This window comes from Nyctereutes procyonoides, unplaced genomic scaffold (assembly GCF_905146905.1).
Source record: "Nyctereutes procyonoides isolate TBG_1078 unplaced genomic scaffold, NYPRO_anot_genome, whole genome shotgun sequence".
Classification (NCBI taxonomy): domain Eukaryota; kingdom Metazoa; phylum Chordata; class Mammalia; order Carnivora; family Canidae; genus Nyctereutes; species Nyctereutes procyonoides.
Genome location: NW_026575125.1, coordinates 5,154,826 through 5,177,301, shown reverse-complemented (window position 1 = coordinate 5,177,301; position 22,476 = coordinate 5,154,826). Strand labels below are relative to the sequence as shown.

General features: G+C 37.9%; 1 long non-coding RNA gene across 5 annotated transcripts in view; it reads right to left on the bottom strand.

The window, feature by feature from the left end:
- The window catches only part of LOC129517543 (uncharacterized), a 435,231-nt gene that overhangs the window by 181,313 nt on the left and 231,442 nt on the right, over window positions 1–22,476 (bottom strand). The gene's annotated exons all lie outside the window — the stretch shown is intronic.

Below are 22,476 nucleotides of genomic sequence, written 5' to 3'. Positions count from 1 at the left end.
ATGGAACTGACACCGTTATTATATAACCCCAAATATCATAATGCAATGCCCTGTACACAATCTTTAAAACCTTCATTTTATCATCATAAATGTCTCAATTATTTTTGTTATCAGCAATATTTGATCCATGTTAGGGGTTAGAGTACAATATCCAGGGATTATAAGTTTATACAATCTATTATTCAACAAGACTTTTGGATAAATTAGAAAGTGGAAATTATAAAAACCGTGTAAGAAAATCAAATCTAGCTCTTCTTATTTGGGATCATGCTCATTATCTTCACAACAATGCCTGCCTTTTAAAAAATTTAAGTACTGGCTTTCTGATGAAAATAGTACTTTGATAATATACTGTGAGTAGAACAATTCAATGGATATGGGCAGTTTTACAAATGTTTAAATTATTTGAATTGAATTTCGGCTATATTCATAGGGAAACATAAGACCTACAAAATTTTTCATGAAGTAAAACAGTGAAAAATTGCAGAAAATATATAGTTGTCTTAATGATCATGGTTTCCTTAAAAATTTCAATCTGCAGTTGTTTAACTGGCAAACACTGAAATGTTCCATCATTCAGTTTTAGGTTGTGATATGAGCTGTCTAATCTATTATACAGATTCTGCTGACAAGTTCTTTCTGGCTGGGTTAACTGCTCATCTACTCAATTTCTTCATGACAGCGGTATTCTGAGATCATCTCTTTCATTTATAGAGAGATTTCATAAGATTTCCAAGGTGCATCTGCTTTTGGTCCTAGTCTCATAAATTCGCTTATGCATGTTGTACAAACATTTTGAGGCCGTGCTTTTACTATTGGTATCTTTTTAGCAGCATACACATTAACTAAATCACCAAGAAGGCTGATTTATCTTGCAGGCTGGCTATTCTGAGCCAACAAAACAAAACCCAAAAGAGTAAACAGCAAAACTTATACATAGCCTTTCAAAATATTTCTTCACATTTGTGAAAATGTCCTAAGATTATTTCATAGGAGATTATAGATTTCCCAGTTTCAATCTCAGTATCTTTCCCCCAAACACATTTCTGACAACTGATCTTATTGCAAGGAACACAAGGGGGTACAGCAGCCAGAACCTCTGTCTCCTCACTATCATATTCACATATCACTGTTGCACAGTCACACCATCTGCAAAACCTCACGAAGTTTTCTTCTGACTAACACATACACCTGACTGTCACCCCAGGCTACTGAAGAGTATGGTTCAGACATGCACCCTACTCCCCACCGCCTACTGCAGCCTGACTACCAGCCCTACCTTGAGCCAGTGCAGGTCTTCCTGAGCTCACTGGTCTGTCTTCACTAAGTCTAATGGACATTTCTCTTCTCATGTGGTCTATTTCTTTAGCAGGAACCAGCCCTGTTGAATGCTATTTCCTTCTTGAAAGACAATCCTTCCATGTGTTGCAATGGCTAATTGGGGACATTAAGGTCTGCTGTGGGCATGTATAAAATATACTTAAACTCTCAAAACTGTTGAATTGATTGAAGGCTGCCAACCGTCCTTGGTTCCCATCTAAGCTGCCTTTCATGAATTATTCAATCATCTCTACAGAGTAATTGACGTTATCCTCAACCTCAGAACTTAATTTTAAACCATAGAGAGTAACTAATCCATGCTTTCATCTAAGCATTCATTGAAAACCTACCTTCAGGACAGTACATAGCACATAATAGCTTATTTATAATTATTATGTTCCTTTACCAATACTACTTTAAAGACACTGTGTTTCAAGACCTGTTACTGGGGATGGAGAGATGAATCAGATAAGAATACTGAATTCAAAAGAGTTCAATAAGACTCTTATAAAGAAATTAAAATATATATGACAAAAAAGTGTTCATTACTGTACTACCCACATGTGTGCAAGCATGTACACATACATACACACAATTTATAAAGATAAATAGCATCTATGATATAGCAGGTACTATCCTAAAATCAGATATGGATCATGCCTCCATGGTCTGCAATACACTGGGGAAACAGACATTAATAAACCCATTCTAACAAACATGAAGTTACAACTCTAATGAACTTCCTACAGTGGCAGATCTATGGTACTTTGATAACATGTACCACAAAGATACACCTTGGTGAGAGATCCGCAGGAGCATCCCTACTAAGAAAGGACCTTGATGTGATCTTTAGTGTAAGACTAAGAGGTAATGATGGGCAGAGGAGAGGCAAGAACAAGAGCAGATTTGGAAAACATTATGTGGTACAAGAGAAGCACAGGAAAAATATGACTGACTAATAATAAATCAGTCAGTCTGCCAGAGATACAGAATCAACAAAATGTGTGTATATATAAATGGAGGGACAGAGAAAGAGAGAGGTTTTAAGGACATAGTTCATCTGGTTGTGGGAGCCAGAAAATCTGATTTCCAAGGTAAGATTGAAACCATCCACCTGACAAAAATGGAATAGTGTTTGGTTTAAATCTCAAAGGATGGATGACATTTAAACAGAATGATTTTGAGATGTGGGGGGAGGGACACATTCCAAATATCCCCGGTAAGGAGTCCGGGGGTATGTAGGAGGCACAGAGAGCGGCTCACAAGAGTATGTGAACATCACATCAATCTTGGGATGTGAGAATGGAAACATGTAAGGGGCCAGGATATGGTTAAGGAATGCGGAATAATTTTGTAGGCAATGAGATTTTTTGAGTAGGAAAGTGATTATCAAAGCCAGAGAGATTAAGATGTTTGTATAAGATGTATTGAGATAAGAGTGACTGAAGAACATATTTAGTACACTTGTACAGTAATTATTTAAGGAGTACAATGAAATCTACTGCACATTGGGGATCCCTGGGTGGCTCAGCGGTTTAACACCTGCCTTCGGCCCAGGGTGTGATCCTGGAGTCCTGGGATCAAGTCCTGAATCGGGCTTCCGGTATGGAGCCTGCTTCTCCCTCTGCCTGTGTCTCTGCCTCTCTCTCTCTGTGTGTCTCTCATGAATTAATAAACAAAATCTTAAAAAAAAAAAAAAGGAAATCTATTGCACATTATATGCTGTTCTAATTTACTAGGTAACTCAACATTTTTTTCCAAATTGCTCTTATTAATTTATTTCCCCCAACAATGGTGCCTCATCCTTCCTTCCATGTCCTCTCATACTTATCAGACGTTTAGATTTTAGCCAGTCAGTATCTCAGCATAGCTTTAATTTTCATTTCCCTCATTAATAACGAGAATGAACTTTTTTTCTTATTTTTGTTGGCAATTTGTGTTTCTTCTGCTATGAAATACTTTCTCATGTATTTTCCTATTTTCCCCTTGGTTTGTTTGAATGTTTCTTATTGATGTGTAGACATTATTTATCCATTTTGAAGAAAGATTCTTTTGTTGGCAATAGGTATAGTAAATATTTCTTCTCAGCTGTGGCGTGTTTTATTTTTTGTGGTACCATTTTTTAAACTGAATCATGCATTATAAACAATAAAAGTCACTTATCTCAGGTGCAATGTTCAGAGAATTTTGACAAATACCTTCAATCCAGTAACCATTTGTATTTAATGTGGTAACGGATATACTGAGACAAGTATGATCGTGCTATTTGCTGTCTATTTGCCTATTTTTAATGCCTTTTTCCTCATTAGCATCTTTATTTTGGCTTGTTTTTATGATTCTATTTTAGCTCTTTTTTAGGGTATTAGCTACAGTTTTTTTTTTATCTGAGTTGTTGCTGCAAGATTCATACATACTCTGCATTATTAACTTATTTTTTTGCATTATTAACTTATTATAGTCTATCTTCAACATCACTATGCCTCCTCACATTTAGTATAGAAACCTTAAAAAATTTACTATGACTTCCTGTTCTGGAATTCATGCTATTGTCATGTGTTTTGCTTTTACAAGGGTTAAAACCTCTTAATATATTCTTATTAATTTGGGTAAAACAGTCAACTATATTATAAATATATTTAAATAATAAAAATATCACACTTATACTTGCATAATTACCATTTCCAGTGCGTTTCATTCCTTTGTGTAGATACATGTACTGCTCTGATAACTGATCTAAAACATACTATCTTGGGCCTAAAACTATACTGTGACTTCTCTTTGTCTCCCCACTTCTGTTTTTCCTGTCTTCTGATATTTCCTTATATTTTATTCATATTCTTTTACTGGTTATTTTATGAGACTTACCTTGCAAGTTTACCTTTTAATAAAGCCTGGAGTTAAAGATTATCTTCACTTTTATTGTACGTGACCTGTTCTAAAATCATATGCTTAGCATCTTTCAAGTCACCTAAAATTTAATAAAAGAGTAGAGTAGAAAGATGGACTGTGAAATCAGATAGTCCTAATTTTTTTTAAAGATTATTTATTTAATTGAGAGAGTGACAGAGAGCGGGAAAGAGAGAGTGCACGTGGGCGCGCGAGAGAGCATGCACATGCAAGGCAAGGGGCAGAGAGAGAGGGACAAAGAAACCCAGGCAGATGTCACACTGAGTGCAGACCCCAATGTGGGTTTTGATCTCGTAACCCTGACATCACAACCTGAGCTGAAATCAAGAGTCAGACACTCAGGATGCCTGGGTGGCTTGGCAGTTGAGTGTCTGCCTTTGATTCAGGGCATGATCCCATGGTCCTGGCATCGAGTCCCACATTGGGCTCCCTGCATGGAGCCTCCTTCTCCCTCTGCCTACAGTCTCTACTTCTCTCTCCGTGTATCTCATGAATATATAAATAAAATCTTAAAAAAAAGAGTCAGACACTCAACCAACTGTACTACCCTGGACCTCAGATAGGCCTGATTTTTAAGCTTAGATTCATCTTTTCTTGACTAGAAACTTGGGTAAGTAACTTATCAAGACCTGGTCTTCTGCTATATAAAGGGACATAATACTTAATTGCATAATTTACAGGATAGGATTAAAAGGCACACAGTAGGTGCTCATAAGGATTAGTGACTGTTCCTTCCCTACATTTAATAAGGCATATTTTAGTATAGAGATTTTATCCATTTGATTTGAAATACTCAATATTCAAACACATTTCTACCAACCCAAGATATAATGTGAACAGAGAAGAAAATATAACAACAGTGCTTCAGTGAATTTAAGAATGAATGAATACACTGTGTTGTAAGCACCAATAACCTACTATACTTCAAAACTAGAGGCAGGATGATGGAAAAGAGTTTATTTTCATCTTGCTTGTTGGATTATCACATTAGTCCTTTATTTTAACTGGTCTCAGCTTTTTAAACTATGAAACGCAAATACTGAATTATGATGCCTTTAATATAATGTGGATTTCTAAATTTTCGGGATTCTCTGATTTGATAATTTAGGAAAGTAAACTGTACATCTCATTGTTCATGAGAGAAAGCATGAACACATCTAACATTTCAATCTATAATATAAACCCACAAATATAATTTTATAGATGCAGTAACTATAAAGGAATATTTTATATGAATACAATTACTCCAAGTGTTTTAAACACCTTTTTAAGCAGAAATCAGTAGCTTCCTGCTTAGAATCAGTAAGTACCTTATTTACTGTCCTCTGACCTCTTACAAAAATGTATTTCACTGATGCATGTTACAAGGCCATGAAGTTGCATTTTTCAAATGGCAAACTCCATACTTGGATGCATTTTTGTTTTTCCTCTTCAGAATGCGGGTGCAGTGAGTACTCTTCTATCTGACAGTGTGGGAGGCTCTGTTGTTATTAATTGCTTGTCCACATTGGATTTACATGCTGTCGGACATTATTGATTTCCTTCCTAATGAGAGGTTGAATCTCATTACTGCCCTAACTCATGATTATTCCTGCAGATTAGCAATAATGAATCAAAGTATGTTGTCACCAGTTGACTGAATGCCTAAGAATATGACACATTTTTAACATCAAAATAAAATCACTTTATCCAGTTCTGCTTTTTCCAAAAATGCAATACTATTTGAACAGCTTATTATAGAAATTGTGCCAATGCTCCTACCTTATCAAGTGGAATAAATTAATAACGTGCTTTAAGAAATCTTTTACCAAAAAAAAAAAAAGAAAGAAAAAGAAATCTTTTACTAGCGTGTTTCTGTATTACCAGACTAAAGCTTCAAGCGAGTTGTTTTAGATTTGTTGTTTTAGATCTTATTTCATGGCATAATAATGAACAATTTTTATATCACTGAATAAGTGAATCAATATGCAGTGCTAATTCATTGGTGTTCAGGTTTCTGCACAAAATTAATTCTATTATGCCTGAGACCCCTCTTCCTTGCACAGATCCCTCACTCTTAAGAGACAGATTTTTTGTACTTTGAATTTTGTGTTAATATCATGTTATGACATCACTCGCTCTTACTTTCTGCACCTGCAAAGTTTCGTCTGTTGGTTCAGTGCTTCTTTCTACCTCAGCTAGATTCACAACCTTTCTGCGTATCAACACCACATCTCCCTCCTTCCCTTAGCTCACGGCCCTTTGGTCTTCTTTGGACCTTTGCTCCTTTACAATCTAACTTGCCTCCTTCATCCTTGGTCTCCACTTCCCCCTTGTAAACATCTCCTAAATCTGAAGATATGCTTAACTTTCCTGCCTTGAAAGAACTCCACTTCAATTCCTTTCTTTTCTTAAATTTTTGCACCTGTTCTTCCCTTTCAGGAAAATAATAATATTCTGAAATAACATTCTAAAATCAATAATGCTTCCTCTTTACCTTTTCTAATACTTTTAGCTTTCTGCAAAACAGACTCCACCTCTACTATGAAGCTGAAACTGTTTTTGGGGTTTGCTTCACAAGACGATTTTTTTTAACCTAAAAATGGTCAATTTTGCAGCATTTGAAACCACAGAATATATTTCTACTTGATTTCTGTTTTTCTCCAATTTCCCTGCCTTCTGTCTTTCTCTATGATTGCACTTCCTAAATCTTTCCAACCGGATCTTCTCTCTTCCATCCCCTTCTACCCCTTAATGTTGATGTTGATTCAGGATTTATAATCAGTCATCATCTTTCTCTCTAAACTCTTGGCAGTATCACCCACCTCCAGGCTACAACTACATCTCCAGGGCACGGACTTCTTGCCCTCCTGTCTCAGACTTTTCTTCCAGACTACCTCCTGGACATCCTCATGGGGCTGTGACTCAAATGACTACAATACAGGGATCCCTGGGTGGCGCAGCGGTTTGGCGCCTGCCTTTGGCCCAGGGCGCGATCCTGGAGACCCGGGATCGAATCCCACGTCGGGCTCCCGGTGCATGGAGCCTGCTTCTCCCTCTGCCTGTGTCTCTGCCTCTCTCTCTCTCATTCTATGTGACTATCATAAATAAATAAAAATTTAAAAAAAAAATGACTACAATACATTCTACTGAGGCAAGAATTCATATTCATCTGTTCAAACATAGAGTACTCTTCCTGGAGCATGCTTTGCTTATGAGCACCACTAAACACCCTCTAGCCCCAAAGAGATGCAAGCTTCCAGTCTTGTGATGCTCTCTTTCGAGGTATGAGGAGCCAGCTGTGACTCTGCCTCAATGTTCCCATCTTGCTACATATACTTTCTAACAGCACTTGTTTAGGATTTACTACTACTTTCTGGATTATTCCTTATTTCTGTGTTTATCCATCCATAACTATTAACTGAGAATCAAGAAGGTGCTCCATATTAGTGTACATTCTAGGTAGAGAAGAATTTCAGGGTGTAAGAGAAAAGAAGAGGTAAATGCAAATAAGTCCACAATGATAAACAGCAGTGTAAATGCTTCAAAGAGACATGTGTATGGAATAGTACTGTAAGAATAGATGTTTGTATACCTAAGAAAGCTATCCAGAGAAGTAAGATTTAAGAACAGATTTGAGAATTAGCATAGACAGGTAGAGAGGGAAACTGCAGGTCATTAAGAATGACCAGAGGTGCCCCTCGGTGGCATAGTCAGTTAGGTGCCTGACTCTTGGTTTTGGTTCAGATCATGATCTCAGGGTCATGAGACTGAGCCACACATTAGCTATGGGCTCAGCATGGAGTTTGCTAAGGTTTCTCTTTTGCTCTCCCTCGCCCCTCCCTGTGCATGCTTGCTCTCTCTTTCTTTCTTGCTTTAAAATGAATAGATAAATCTTAAAGAACAAACAAACAAACAAACAAACAAACAAAAAGAATGACCAAAACACCCAGCTATGGAGGGCACAGTAGGATAAGGTGGAAATTTACAGGTTACCAGGGGCAGGATTATAAAATTTCCTCTCCAATTATGCTAAAGAAGTAGGATATTTTCTGAAAGTTTATAAGGAACCACTGAAAGAACTGAACAAAGGGATTTATGCAACAGATTTCTTTTTGCTTCTCACTCCAATAGTAGTCTGGAGTATGATTTGGTGTGGGAATAGTTAAAAGATATACCTGTGTCTTACCTTACACAGGTAAGACATAATTTGTAGTGTGTTACGATAATTAAAATTTTAAAACTGGCAGCTGGTGCAATGCAGAGATGGCTTGCAGAAATAATAAGCAGATTGAATCTTTAGGACTTAGAACATCAATTTATTAAACATAAGGGGGAAGACAGAAGCTATAGGCAAGCTTGGGACTTGATCCATTATGTAGATGGTGGTGCTTTTAATCCAGGAGAGGATGTGGAAGGTACAGATTTGAAGGAAACAATACTCTGGTTTTTGAGAATCTTTAATTTAAGGGGCCCTTGGTAAAACCAGAGAAGTCTAACAGTTTCTAGGCTATAAGGATGAGTAAGTTGGAGGGTTTCATGACAGAACTAGAAATTTGGGAGTTATCCAATCAGTGGTGTCTACATGGGAACTGTGGGGATTTGGGAGAAAGTTTCGATTACTAGGAAAATACGTAATATTTGTCAGCAAATGTAGCTGAGAACACTATTTTGGTGAAAACACTATTTATAGGAATTTGTAAGGAAGTACATCTTGAAAAGAAAATTGAGATGGAAGAGTCAAAGAAATAGGGGAAAAATCATCACAGAAAATGAGTAGGTCATTGGAAAGAGGTCAACAAAATGGAGCTTGGGGAGACTTCCCCTGTGGCTCTGAATTGTCTGCCTCCACATCTCCATCAGAACCATCCCAATCATTCTCAGGCACAATTCAATCTAAATAATTCTGTTGAGACCCTCTTCCTAAAGCGTAGGGCTCTGCATTTTATCCCATCATGCTAACAACCATGATATGGTTTTTGCGAAGTCATGGTGATGGGATGACAGTACAACTCCTTAAGTCAGCCTTCAAGGCCTCTCAACACTTAGTCCCAAACAATCTGTACCTCTTCCAAAAAGGAATCCACCTTTCCCTCTCCTCTGCCTGTACATCACTGCCTGTGGGATACTCTGACAGAAATAACAGTTTTATAATTCACTTTTCTCTGGATGCATTTGTTTGTGTTTCTCTCTGCCCCACTAGAATTCTGAAAGTTTTGAGTGTAGTATTTTGCACTTAATAAATGGAGAAATTACTGTCAATTTTGTTAAGTCCTAATGGTGATTATTTTAAGGGCTGAATTCTATCATTTAGAAATACAGAAATTTTAGGAGCCAAAGGACTTTAGAGATCCTTTAGGTCAAGCAGCTCATTTCCTAGACAAAACCAAGGCCAAAAGTTATTCGCTCAAAGGCATGAAGCAATCAGTGCCAGAGCAGACATAAGCATCAGCTCTTGATGTAGTACAAAATGAAATTGAAAATTATTTCACCTCATAAAATTAACGTAATTTTGGTGAAATCCATGCTGAAAGATCTCAGATAAAGTGTCATAAATTAAAATACTTATGAAAGCATTTTGACCAGAATTTACTGGCATTTGTTTGCACTACAAAATAAAATGTGTTATTTACATATATAAAATTTATTATGATTAGCTTGCAAACTATAGCTTACAAGTTAGAAAAATATGTTTCTATTTTAACTGTTTTCTAATTTTAGGGGTTTGTAATTGCATTTACAAAGTCCCTGGTTTCACCCAGCATCTTAAAAACATATTTAAATTATGACTTTAGGTTCTCAAATGAGTGACAAAGGTCAGTCATGTCTGCTCAACGCTAATAAATTAGTCCAAAACTGGACAATCTGCCTTCAATAGAAACAGATACTTCTAACAAAGTGGGAGAAAGATAGTGCTGGTGGATTATACCACAATTACATTTTTAAATATCACCGTTCCTCGGAAAGCATCGCTATGGCCGGAAAAATCATACTTAAAACTCACTCTTGATCCCTGAAATGACATTCTGTAACTCCATCATATGGCGTACTTCTTTTCTGAGTCAGTCATTTTATCTTAGATGCCCTTTAAAGCAGCATTCCTGGATGTTAAAATGATGTAGGACTTTTTATTACATTTACCAGCCAATTTGCTGATATATATATCATATACAATGATCCCCTTTCCTAAGAAGAAATTCCTAGTTTTAATTTACATGTTTAGAAAGTTATATGCTTGAAGTTTTAAATCATGTGGTTTTATAACAAGCTAGCAAGTTACAAATAATCTTGTGAGGAAGAAAAAGTCGTATTTTAATGTAAATGTAACTTCATGGGCCCCCCACTGTCACTTTAGATTTTGCAAAACAGCAAATGAGTTCCTGTTTTTAATTTACCTCCAGGCAGTCTTTGGCTTACTTGGAGGCTGATGATCTCTAGACTGAAAGGGGAGGCCTTCAAGTAGGTTGTCTGCAACCTATTAGTTCTAGAGTTGAGTGTCTACCCTTGGCTGCCTACATATAACAGAGAGAAGGTAATTACCTAGTTAACAGGAAAAATAAAATTTGACACAAATTATCCAAGTGATTGCTTTGTTTGAAAGAGAAGCCCAGACTGGTATGTAAATGACATTGAGAGATAAGGTATAGGAAGAGATCAAGTAACAGCATCCCTACATCTCCTGTGGGCTGCTGGCGACTAGGTCACATACAACACTGCGCTGACAAGGTCAAGGGTAGGCTAAAACCCCTAGTGGGTGGCTGTGCTCTGATCCTTTGCCGCAAGCTGCACTTTTAACTCCAGCTGTTTCAGAATACACTTATCTTAAATATAGGAAAACAGTTATAATTATCTATACACAGCTGGGCATATGCATATCACTGGGGAAAAGTAGAAGTGACTGTATGACAAAACGCAGGTAACTGGGAAATGTTATAAAGTTATTCCATTACAATGGACAGTTTCTTCCATAGGAAGACTGTTTGAAGATGATTCTTCAGTTGGCGCTCTGACGGGCTGCCGATGGACGTCTATTTAAAATCGTGTTTCTGTAATCGGCCTCATTAGTTTTCTGAAGAATGTGCGCACTCGGCCCCATTTGTCAGTCGGGAAGTCACGCAGCCTGGCCTTTCACTATAAACCTGCAATGCTGCAAACCACTTTCTTAGCAGTAGCTGACATCATATTTGTGCAGTGATCATGAAAGCTAGGTGGGGGATTGTAATATCTGCGGAGAAGTGTTTTGAGGACATGCGAGCTGTGCTTCTTGGGTCACCCTTGGTTCCTGCTTCAAAACCAGCATTCAACAGGATGGCTTCTGCAAGCAAGCAGTTAGCTCATGCGTGCGTTTATTATCCTAACCTTACTTTCCTTTATTCTAATTACCTCTATTTTCCCTAGGCCTTTGTAAATGTTTCCGTAAGTTACCACTAATTGTCTGAGAGTGAGGTAAGCCCAATAAACCTAATTGAATAAACGAGTTAAAACCAGTAAGAAAAGTGACCGCACATACACTGCCCTTTGGGAGCTAGTAAGATTTATTTATCCATCATTCCTCTCCTTCTGCTCAACCTCTGAAATCACAGGGAAATGTGAACATTGGTTATTTAAAACGCAGCACAATACACCTTGGCAAGAACCTTTCAGATGCATTGACATCGACAACGGAAAACCCAGGCAGCAGGCAACGTTGACCTTCTCACTGTCAGCTGCCCTGTCTCCTAGAGGATCTCAACACCACTCTCAGTGCTGGGAAACACATTATTTACTCTACTGCTATGCATACTCACTTGAGCAACAATACAATTTAGTCCAATTCACATTATTAAATCAAGGGGAAAAGCAAAGTGTCCTTAAAAGAACTCTTCAGTTGAGGAAGTTGACAGGAAGAAATCAATTGCTCCTTCTAATAATATTAGTTCCAAACATGCCGGCTATTGGAGTAGGACACTACAGAACCCTTCCAGTGGCTTCCAACAGGAATTTCTACAGTGATGGAAATATTTTATAATTGCACTTCCTGAGATGGAAGCACATTTGAAAGGTGGCTTAGTACAACCGAGGAACTGATTTTTAAATTTTATTTGATCTTGAATAATGCAAAACTGGATAGAAGAGGTGTAGACTTTGGACAAATGAACATTGACACTCCATTCTGACATCTCATTGTTTATGTTGTTTGCCTGTCCTTGCTATCTTTTCTAGTTATTTAGTAATTAATTGAATAAAATCTCTACTTCTGTGTTTTTTATTTTATTTTTTTTTAAATTTATTTATGATAGTCACAGAGAGAGAGAGAGGCAGAGACATAGGCAGAGGGAGAAACAGGCTCCATGCATCGGGAGCCCGATGTGGGATTCGATCCCGGGTCTCCAGGATCACGCCCTGGGCCAAAGGCAGGCGCCAAACCGCTGCGCCACCCAAGGATCCCTACTTCTGTGTTTTTTAAAAAAAGATTTATTCATTCATTTTTAGAGAAAGAGAGATGGAAGGAGCAGGGGCGGGTGGCAGAGGAAGAAGGAGACTCTCAGGCAAACTCCCCACTAAGTGTGGAGCCTGACTGGAGGCTTGATTTCACAACTCTAAGATCATGACCTGATCCAAAACCAAGAGTCAGATGCTCAACTGACTGAGCCACCCAGATGTCCCATCCTGTTCTAGATTCTTAATGCCTAAAAGCATCACATCTGCAGAACCAAAATGGGTCAAGCTTACCTGGTATCCTAAAAAGAAAATGATGCATGGATACTGTAAAGCTCCTTTATAGTAACTGATATAATTTAAGTTCTAAGATAACTCTACTACATTTATCTGGTTCACTCACAGAGAATTTGAAAGCAGAAAATATCTGAAGACATTGTAAGACTTAAGATTTTGCCTAAAGATTGTTACTATCATTTTACCAATATAAAAATGAACGTAAGGAAAAAATAACTCCAATATTACAAATCTCTATGTAGTCTGCTTTACATGAAACCACTCCCCTTACACTTGGACAATGTATTAATACGATTTGTTACCAGTTCATGACATACTGGTTTTGACCACTTTGGAGTATTTTTTAATTGAATGAGATGCAACTAATGGTGTCTATGAGGTATAGGAGGGTCCATCTCTTTAGCTATGATTATGACAGAAAATTAGAATTACCAGTCTTGGGGTTACTTAAGACTTTCCTAATTTGAGTTATGGTGCCATCTGCTTTTCTATATATCCAGCTAGACTCTGAAAAGCCATTCTGACTCATATTTCACCTTTTTCCTCTCCCCATGAATCCACACATGCATCAAGTCCTAGAGATTGAACCTTACCACTTCACTGACATCTGCGCCCCTCTTGCCTCCCCTCAGCCCTTGCTGTGGTTCTATCTTACATTAGATTCTGTTTATACTTTCTTAACACCCACCAGTCTCTGCTCTAGGTCCTCCAAAGGTCTGTCACCAAAAGTTAATGTATTCTCTTCCTAAAGTTAACTCCGTATCATGATCTACCCTGTTAAAAAATAAAACAAAACAAAATACACATATGCAAACTTCACTTCCAGAATAAAATAAAAACTCTCCTCTTTAGATTAATATTTAATATCCTCCAACATACAACATACTAATTTTCCTATTTATTAATGCCTTCATATAATATCTTCCCTATAAATAATTCCTAGCACTATAGGTTAATAATAATCAGGACCAATGCTAAGGAAAATAACAATAATATACAAAAAAAAAAAGTTATGGACTGTGATAAGTAGAAAAAAAGGAAACTAAGCAGTGTTGACCTAAAGCATGTAGCCTTATGACTGAATCTACGAGTTCAGGCAGTACTTTATGGGAACCTGACCTTAGAATGAAGATCTCATGAGTACATAAACAACTAATCTTGGAGAAGGAGGAGGAGAGAAGGAAGAAGATTGCAGGGGAAGGAACAGTGTTTATGCACAAAGGGGTTTGGCCAGAGAAAGCAGGGTCTGCTCAAGAAACTGAAAAAACTGTCTTGTTGTTCAGGAAGAAAGACCAGAACATCAGTAACCAGTAAGCCTGGAGCAATAACTTGGAGCCAGAACTGGTAGGAACAATGGTAAAGATTAAGGAATTCTCCAGGTGACAGGGGATCAAGGTGGGGCCTAATCACCTCTGCACAGATAACTGTTTCTGCTGTATTGAAAAAGGATTGAGTGCAGCCCAGGTGGCTCAGCGGTTTAGTGCCACCTTCAGCCCGGGCTGTGATCCTGGAGACCCAGGTTTGAGTCCCATGTCAGGCTCCCTGCATGGAGCCTGCTTCTCCCTCTGCCTGTGTCTCTGCCTCTCATGAATAAATAAATAAAATCTTAAAAAAGAAAAAGAAAAGAAAAAGGATTGATCAGTGGTATCCGCAGTAAGTTACTCCCAGGAAAGACTTGACAGCAATTTGTGATACACTCATGGACATGGTATAGCATGAGGGCGTGAGAGGTATTTAAAAGGAAACATTGGCAGATGGATGCAATGTAGACGGTAGGAAGGGCAACAGTCAGGGACTCCCTTGAGGTCAATACTGGTTCATTTAGTCATGTTCAAATTCCAGGTGCCACTGAGACACCCAAGTGCAGATGTGAGGGACACATAAGGAGATGTGAGGGACACAGAGAAAGTACATGGGGGACATCCACATTTAGGTAGCAGTTGAAGCCTGGGGCATGGTGGACACTGCCTGGGATGAGCTCTACTCCTGAGCTTGGCTTTCAGAAGGTGAAAGTGGCACTCGTGCTGCTGGTGATGGGGTTACATCTGGCCCATAGGTCTGCTTTCTTCAGCCATCAGGGCATTATAAAATGCAATTTAGCTTTTAATTAGCTTTGGATGGGCCACACAGTCTCCTAAGTACCATGGTCTCCACATTTCGGAATCTTTGAGATCTCATTTTCTACTTTACCAGCTCCCAGCTTTGCTACCTCCCTGACCCCTATAGGTAAGCAAATTTGCCTTTCAACCTCTGCTTTTAATTGCCATAACCTAACTGTTCAAACACATCTCATCCAACAGTTTTTGTTTTTCTCAGGTCCTGCTGCCCTATGCTAAAATTCATACTTTCCTGAGCTAAAAGCTAGGAGCTCTGTCCACAGTCAGATTTCCCTTTCCCATTCCCATATATATAGTCTAGCTAGCTAGCTAGCTAGCTATCCACAATGGACTATTACTCAGCCATCAAAAAAAGAATGAAATCTTGCCATTTGCAATGACATGGATGGAACTAGAGAGCATTATGCTAAGTGAAATAAGTCAATCAGACAAAGACAATTATCTTATGATTTCAATCATGTGTATTTTAAGAAACAAAGAGAGGGTCATAGGAAAAGGGAGAAAAAAACAAATAAGATGAAATCAGAGAGGGAGATAAACCCTAAGAGACTCTCAACTCCAGGAAACAAACTGAGGGTTGCTGGAGGGGAAGCAGGTGGGAGGACGGATTAACTGGGTGATGTGCTGAGCACTTGGGGTAATATGCAACTGATGAACCACTGAACCATACCTCTGAAACTAATAATACACTGTATGTGAATAAATTGGATATATATATAATAAAAAACTTCATCTGATTCCCACCCCAGTCAAAATGTTCCTCATCCTCAAGTCCCACAGCAGTTTGCACTTATTTCATATTTATTTAATTATATAGGTGTTTGTGTACATGCATGTTTCATGCACTGTGAAGCAGAATGTCTCAAGGGGAGAGGGAGATGTCTGTGCCATATATCCCTTACAGCAGTCATATAAAGTTAGGCTCAGAACACAAGAGCTTTCTGCTCAATGAGCTTTGCAGCAACTACTAAAAACAGTAGGTTTCTAAGACCTGTCTTTGTATTTCGGCGCAAATAGCATAAGTAATGGTGAATAAGACATGGTCTCTGAATGGTTTCATTTTTCTCATCTGTAAAAGGGGAATTTGGAATTATGTTAATGACATCTAATTTTGTCAGTGCACCAAAGTTTCATGAGAGTAGGAGTATGTTTTTTCTTAAAATATAGATTGTTAGGAATACCATATGATTTCATTCATATGTGGATTTTAAGAAACAAAATACATGAGCAAATGGAAAAGAGAGAGGAAGAGAGACAAACCAAGAAATAGACTCTTAACTCTAGAGAACACATTGATGATCACCAGAGAGGAGGTTATGGGGGGACGGGTGAAACAGGTGATGGGGATGAAGGAGTGCACTTGCCATAATGAGCACCAGGTAATGTATGGAGGGGTTGAATCACACTATATTGCACACCTGAAACTAATACAACATTTTATGTTAACTGGAATTTAAATAAAAAATATAGATTGTTAGGCTTTAGTTCAGTCTCTCTAAATCACAATATCTAGGGTTATGCCCTGGAAATCTGCATTTCCAAAAAGCCCTCTATAGGATTTTAATGTGGGTGGCTGATGTTTCTGTTCTTTACTCTTTCATTTTCCTTATGCAATTTTAAAACTATCCTTCTATTTACACTCTATCCTCTTTATATTCTAATACATGATTTTTTTCAAGATAGACAAGGATAATGTGAGACAAATAATCTTGACTATTTCTTTTTCATAAATAAAAGCTGTATATTCATCCCAGAATTTATGACCAAGAAAAGATTGTTAAGGATTTTAAATTTAAGGGTTTTTTTTTTCCCTCTTCTCAACAGAATTAAAAAGATAGACCATCTCCTTTTAATTAGTAAAACATTTGCATGCATGGCCTTGAAGGAAAAAAAATCTATTATAAAGATAGTAAGATAAATACTTAGACATGAATAATTCCAATTTCAAATACTATTTATCATATGGAAATCACAGACAAATTTAATAAAAAATACTGATATAAATTCTGTTTCTTCGATGTAAAAAGTATAAAAGTCCAAGTTTAATCTTATTCCTGGTCATTTCCTTGGCTATCCCGGATCAACCTGAGCAATCAGGTTGGAATAAATTAACAAATATTCCTTTAGCTAAATATTAAAAGGTGCATACATATTTTTCCCAGGGTGTTTGTCAATGAAAAGTATATCTGAGACTTCTCTAAAGTTCTGTACAATTTGGAGCAGGATCATTCTGGGCCACTCTTTGAGTCTTCCGTTGTGCTAAGATTTTGGTGTTCTTTCTCGGGTTTCCAAGGAGTCTCCAGTGAATTGGACTGAGTTTTATTTCTGTGTTCCCATGGTTGAAGCCTAATTTGATTGACAAGTGTTTGCAGAGAGGCTGCTGTGTGCCCAGGAATTTGGCATAAAGACCAAAAAATAACAGACAGCCTCTTTCCATGAGGACATTCCAGGATTCATGCAATAAATATGGTGCAAATACTTACAATGACCACTTATGAGAGGGTCAGGTAAGACTACTATGCTCTAACTGAATTATTTGGTCCAAGGTATATGGAAATGATGAGGATACTGTGCAAAGAAACACCTCCCTATGGAAATGGTTGTCAGTGTTCTCCAGTCTCTATGTGACACATCATGTCTGGATGACCCTTACCTTGAGAAATGCTCCCTTTTGGATATCACCATTTGTTTTCTTTTCAAAATTAAAAGAACATCTTAGGAGTGGAAAAATACAAAACAGAGGACACACTAACTTAAATTCACAGTAGTAAAAATCAGGCTGAGATTCAGAAATATTATTCTGTAAGCTGACATAAATCTATGAAAAAGAAAGAGTTCTCTCTCAAAATAAGAGATTCTGGTGGCTTCAAATTTCTCTTGGGATTTCATTAGATCTCACTTGCTTACTGATTACAGAAAAAAGGCAGTGAGTTCTTCTGGTGGCTTACTGCAGCCCAACTGCCCTTGGGGCACTCGATGACAACTCTGTCATTGTGTCCTTGTTTTTTTTTTAATAATGGAAATAGATTTGACAACATACAATGTTACATTAGTTTTAGGTGTACAACAGAGTGATTTGACAACTCTCTTTACTATGCTATGCTCACCACAAGCATAGCTATCATTTATCACCAAACCACACCATTACAGTACAATTGACTATATTCTCTATGATGTTCCTTGTAACCCTATGATTTATTTACAATCCTGAGACAAGACCTGAACTGTGGTCAAGAGTCAGATGCTTGACCAACTGAGCCACTCAGGTACCCTCTCAGCTTCATTTTAAATCCATAAACAGGGATCCCTGGGTGGTGCAGCGGTTTAGCGTCTGCCTTTGGCCCAGGGCGCAATCCTGGAGACCCGGGATCGAGTCCCACGTCGGGTTCCCGGTGCATGGAGCCTGCTTCTCCCTCTGCCTATGTCTCTGCCTCTCTCTCTTTCTCTCTGTGACTATCATAAATAAATAAAAATTGAAAAAAAATAAAAATAAATAAATCCATAAACAGTGATGCTATATAATCAACCTGTATACTACCAAACATTCAGGTTACAAAGTATCTTTCAAGGATTGTATTTTAAACACTTCTTATTTAAAAATACTGTTCTCTCTCTTACAATGCATGCTAGTAATTATAAGGACTTGAAGCATATTTTATGAGACATTCATCATACCCAATAGTTCACTCTTGAGTGAGATGCTTTGGAAATTTTAAGACCAAACTGAGAGACCAAAATGCAAACTTGTCAGTCATCTACAATCACTGGAGTCAAACTGATGTTCAAATCACAAATGTGATGTCGTATTACTCATTATAATGACTTGTGTGTGAGGGTGATCATGCCCAGGAATTTCTAAGGTCCTGCTTTCCTATTTACACATAGCAGAGCTGTTTGGTTGCAAGTCTGTGAATATGCCTAAATTTCTCTGTTTATGTCTCAGCTGCTGTCATGTTTTCAGGATAGAAACAAATCCTGGGCTCTGTCCAGTCTCCTGTGGTGCTGATCATCACCAAGATGGCCAAGACTGCTCATATCTCTGGGGTCCAAATACTACTTGTCCTCTGTGCTCTGAGGTCACCTATTTATGGGTCCCTCTCAGTCACAGTAAAAGCATAATTGAAGCCTCATCTCTACCAACACACATTTCATCTTCACTTTAAGAAAAAAGAAACTCTGGAATTTGGAAATGATGCATGGGACTTTGCTCTTCTAGGACATGTGGAGAAGGAAGAGATTTAATTTTTCTCTGGGGGTAAAATCCTTTCTGAAACAGTATTTAACCGTTGACTTGTCATTTCATACTGGCTGTTACAGGGGCTGGAATTTCCCACTTTCCGTTCTCACTTCTCTGTTCTTTCTACCAACCAGAGGCATCCAAGCATGGATTCCAGGGCATTCCAAAGCTCTGAGCCAGCTTCTCTCTGGGCATGAAGATAGACTTCTTGGATTCACAATTCATCTGTGCTTTAGTTCTAGAAAACTAAGACGACCATTAGCTGGAGGCTACATTTAGGGTTTTAAAGTTTCCTTTGGGAAAATGTAGGCCAATAACCCTACACACATCTTTCCCATTCCCACAAGTAAAACACTGACTGCATTCCAAAGTGATTTTCCCTTGGGCCAAGAACAAAATGTGAAACACAGAATGGGAAAGAGTTCAACTTTAACGTTGTGATCTTGTTCCAAATCCAAACTCACAACAACTAAGAAATGTTGTATAGTGCTATGTTTACAATATCTAACAAATGTCATTGGTATGCCATCATCTTTGAGTTACTTAGATATTATGATAAAATATCTATATTTAAATACTTTGCTTCTTCATTAACTCAATTAAATATTTAATACCTAAAAGATTTGAGACCAGCAGATACAATGAATTTAAAATGTGATATGTTTCTTTTAATTGTACCACATTCCCATATTAAAGAGAGTAGACCATGAAACTACATGTTATTTTAAAAGAGAGTTAACTCCGTTGTATATTATTTGTGAAATTTGTCTCCCATGTAAAAAAATTCATACTTCCCAAAAGTCTCTTTCATGTTTACATGACGTTTTTAGTCTATCAGTCCTTATACATACTTAGTTCCAGTAACTTAAGTTTAAAAATATAAGTTATAGTTCTGTAGTTACATACAGGTCTAGTGTTAATATCATAACTGGAATTTTTAACACCCTGCACTGATTTGAAGCATGCTGGTTGTATTAGAGGTGGTACGTCTGAAATTATGATAACCAGTGCTCATAAAAACCATAGCCTGCCATGCAACACCTGAGCCTCAGAAGGAATATGCTGAAAATAAATATTATCGTGTTGATCAGAAGAAAAACTATAACATATTTCATTTAAATGTGGGACAAAGGTGGAAGATACTATGAGCATTTTTAAACACCTAGAAAACCTAAACAATTAAATGATAGTTATTAAAAAAGAGACAGCAAGATATGTGAAGAGAGAGAAAGGCGAGGGAGAGAATACAGATAAATTATAAACAAAGAATATGTACTTCCTAATTTGTCTTGATGTCACTGGGGAGTCCCATTGACTGTCCTGACAGACAACAGTCTTTACAGCATTGGCTCCAATATCATAAGTCATGACTGTAATGTGGTTTTATAATATTTAAGTTAAAAAGAAATCTGAAAGAAAGAGTCCCATTAGAAAATCTATTTCCATTCGCTGTCAATTCCATTTCTGACTCTACTCCTTTTACTTTGCTAAATATGGAGCCAAATTGATTCCCCATCATAGAATTCACTTCAGCAATTTCTCTTAATGTGAGCAGCAAGAGATTAAAAGGCAAAATGAAGATTCTGTGAAGTGCAGTGCTTCTGCCGCAGAGTCCGCACAGATACAGACAGATGGAGGTAAACAGTCTATGGATTCCATCCATCTCTAGAAGACAGAAGGCTCTGTAATAGCCACATACACACAAAAAGTCAGAACTCTACACTTGCAACTGTTATAAATTTCAAATGACTGCCTTTTTTCATCCTGTGGCCATAAAATAAGCACTGTAATTCTCAGGTTGTAGATCTGGCCAGTTTTGAAATCGTCTACATTTACAATTCTCTATTTTTATCACATTACTGCAACCCAGTTCATATCCTCCTTGCTGATGTGGTCTGACGTTTTTGTTGGCACGAGCTGAGTGGTGACAGATTCCTTCATTTCTGAATATCTTCCCAGCTCCTGACAAGCTCGATTTTGCGCCAACTCACAGCATATGTGCTTACCCCACACTTTTCAAAGAAAGTACTATTTTAGGAGCACTTTTGCCTTATTGCAGCTCTTTATCTCCTCACCTGTGCATTTCCTTTGCCTTTATTTCTTGAATTAAAATGTAAAAGGCAACCAATTACACAGCTGGTGTGAAGGAGAAAAAGGCACAGATGTGCTGTTCCTGTGGCAGAGTCATTCCTTGAGAGATGCTGTAGTTGTACAATGGCCCGACGCAAGAGTCCCTGCTTGGATCCCCACACCTCAGATGTAAAAGTTCACATCCTGGGCAGGGCAAAAGGGTTTCTGAAAGATGTCAATAAAGTTACTGATCGTTTCATTTTGAGTTAAGGGAAAGGGAGGTTATCCTAGTGGGTCTGATCCTGTCACATGGAGTCCTTTATAAGCTGGCATTTTCTCTGGTTTGTCACCAGAAGGGGAAGTCACAGATATGCCAAGCATGAGAAGGTGTCAATGACTTCTGGGTGCCTTTGAAGGCAAGTGAGAGTGGTCCTTGCCGAATATCCAGCCACAAAGCAAGGACCTCTGTCCTACAATAAGCTGGATTCTTCATGCATGTGCATGAGCCTGGAGACTGAGTCTCCTCCAGAGCCTAAAGATCAGAGCCTACCCTTTGACTTCAGCTTTCTAAGGCCTTCACCAGAGAATTCAGCAAGATGTTGCTAGATTTCTGACCTAGGGAATTGTGAGCTAATAACAGTTGTTTATTAGCTAATAATAGGTATTGCTTGAAGTCCCCCAGATTTGTGGTAATGTGTTACACCATGAGAGAAAACTATAGCAATGTCTTCTATCCAAACTAAGGATCTGCGATTTAGAAATCAAGTGTCCATGATTAATTCTCTAACTTTTTGCTTAAAGTCATGCTGCTTGTACTATCTACACTAGCTCTCAAACTCATCCCTTTCTGATTTTCAGCCTGGACTTTGGTGAAACTTCTGTAAGAACCTCCTCACTCCTCATATGCACTCTCTGCTCTGAGGTCCCTCTTATTCTCCACCACTAGACTCACCTTTCAGAAACACAGCTGTGACCATGCTATGTTGATAATTTAAAATTATTCATTAATCATTATTATATGCTTTATTAACTGTAAAACCCTCCTGATGGGACTCACATTCTTTGAGACCTATCTGCTGTCTACTTTTCTGGCATTATTTCCCTTCTCTTGACATCATGCACTGTTTGCTC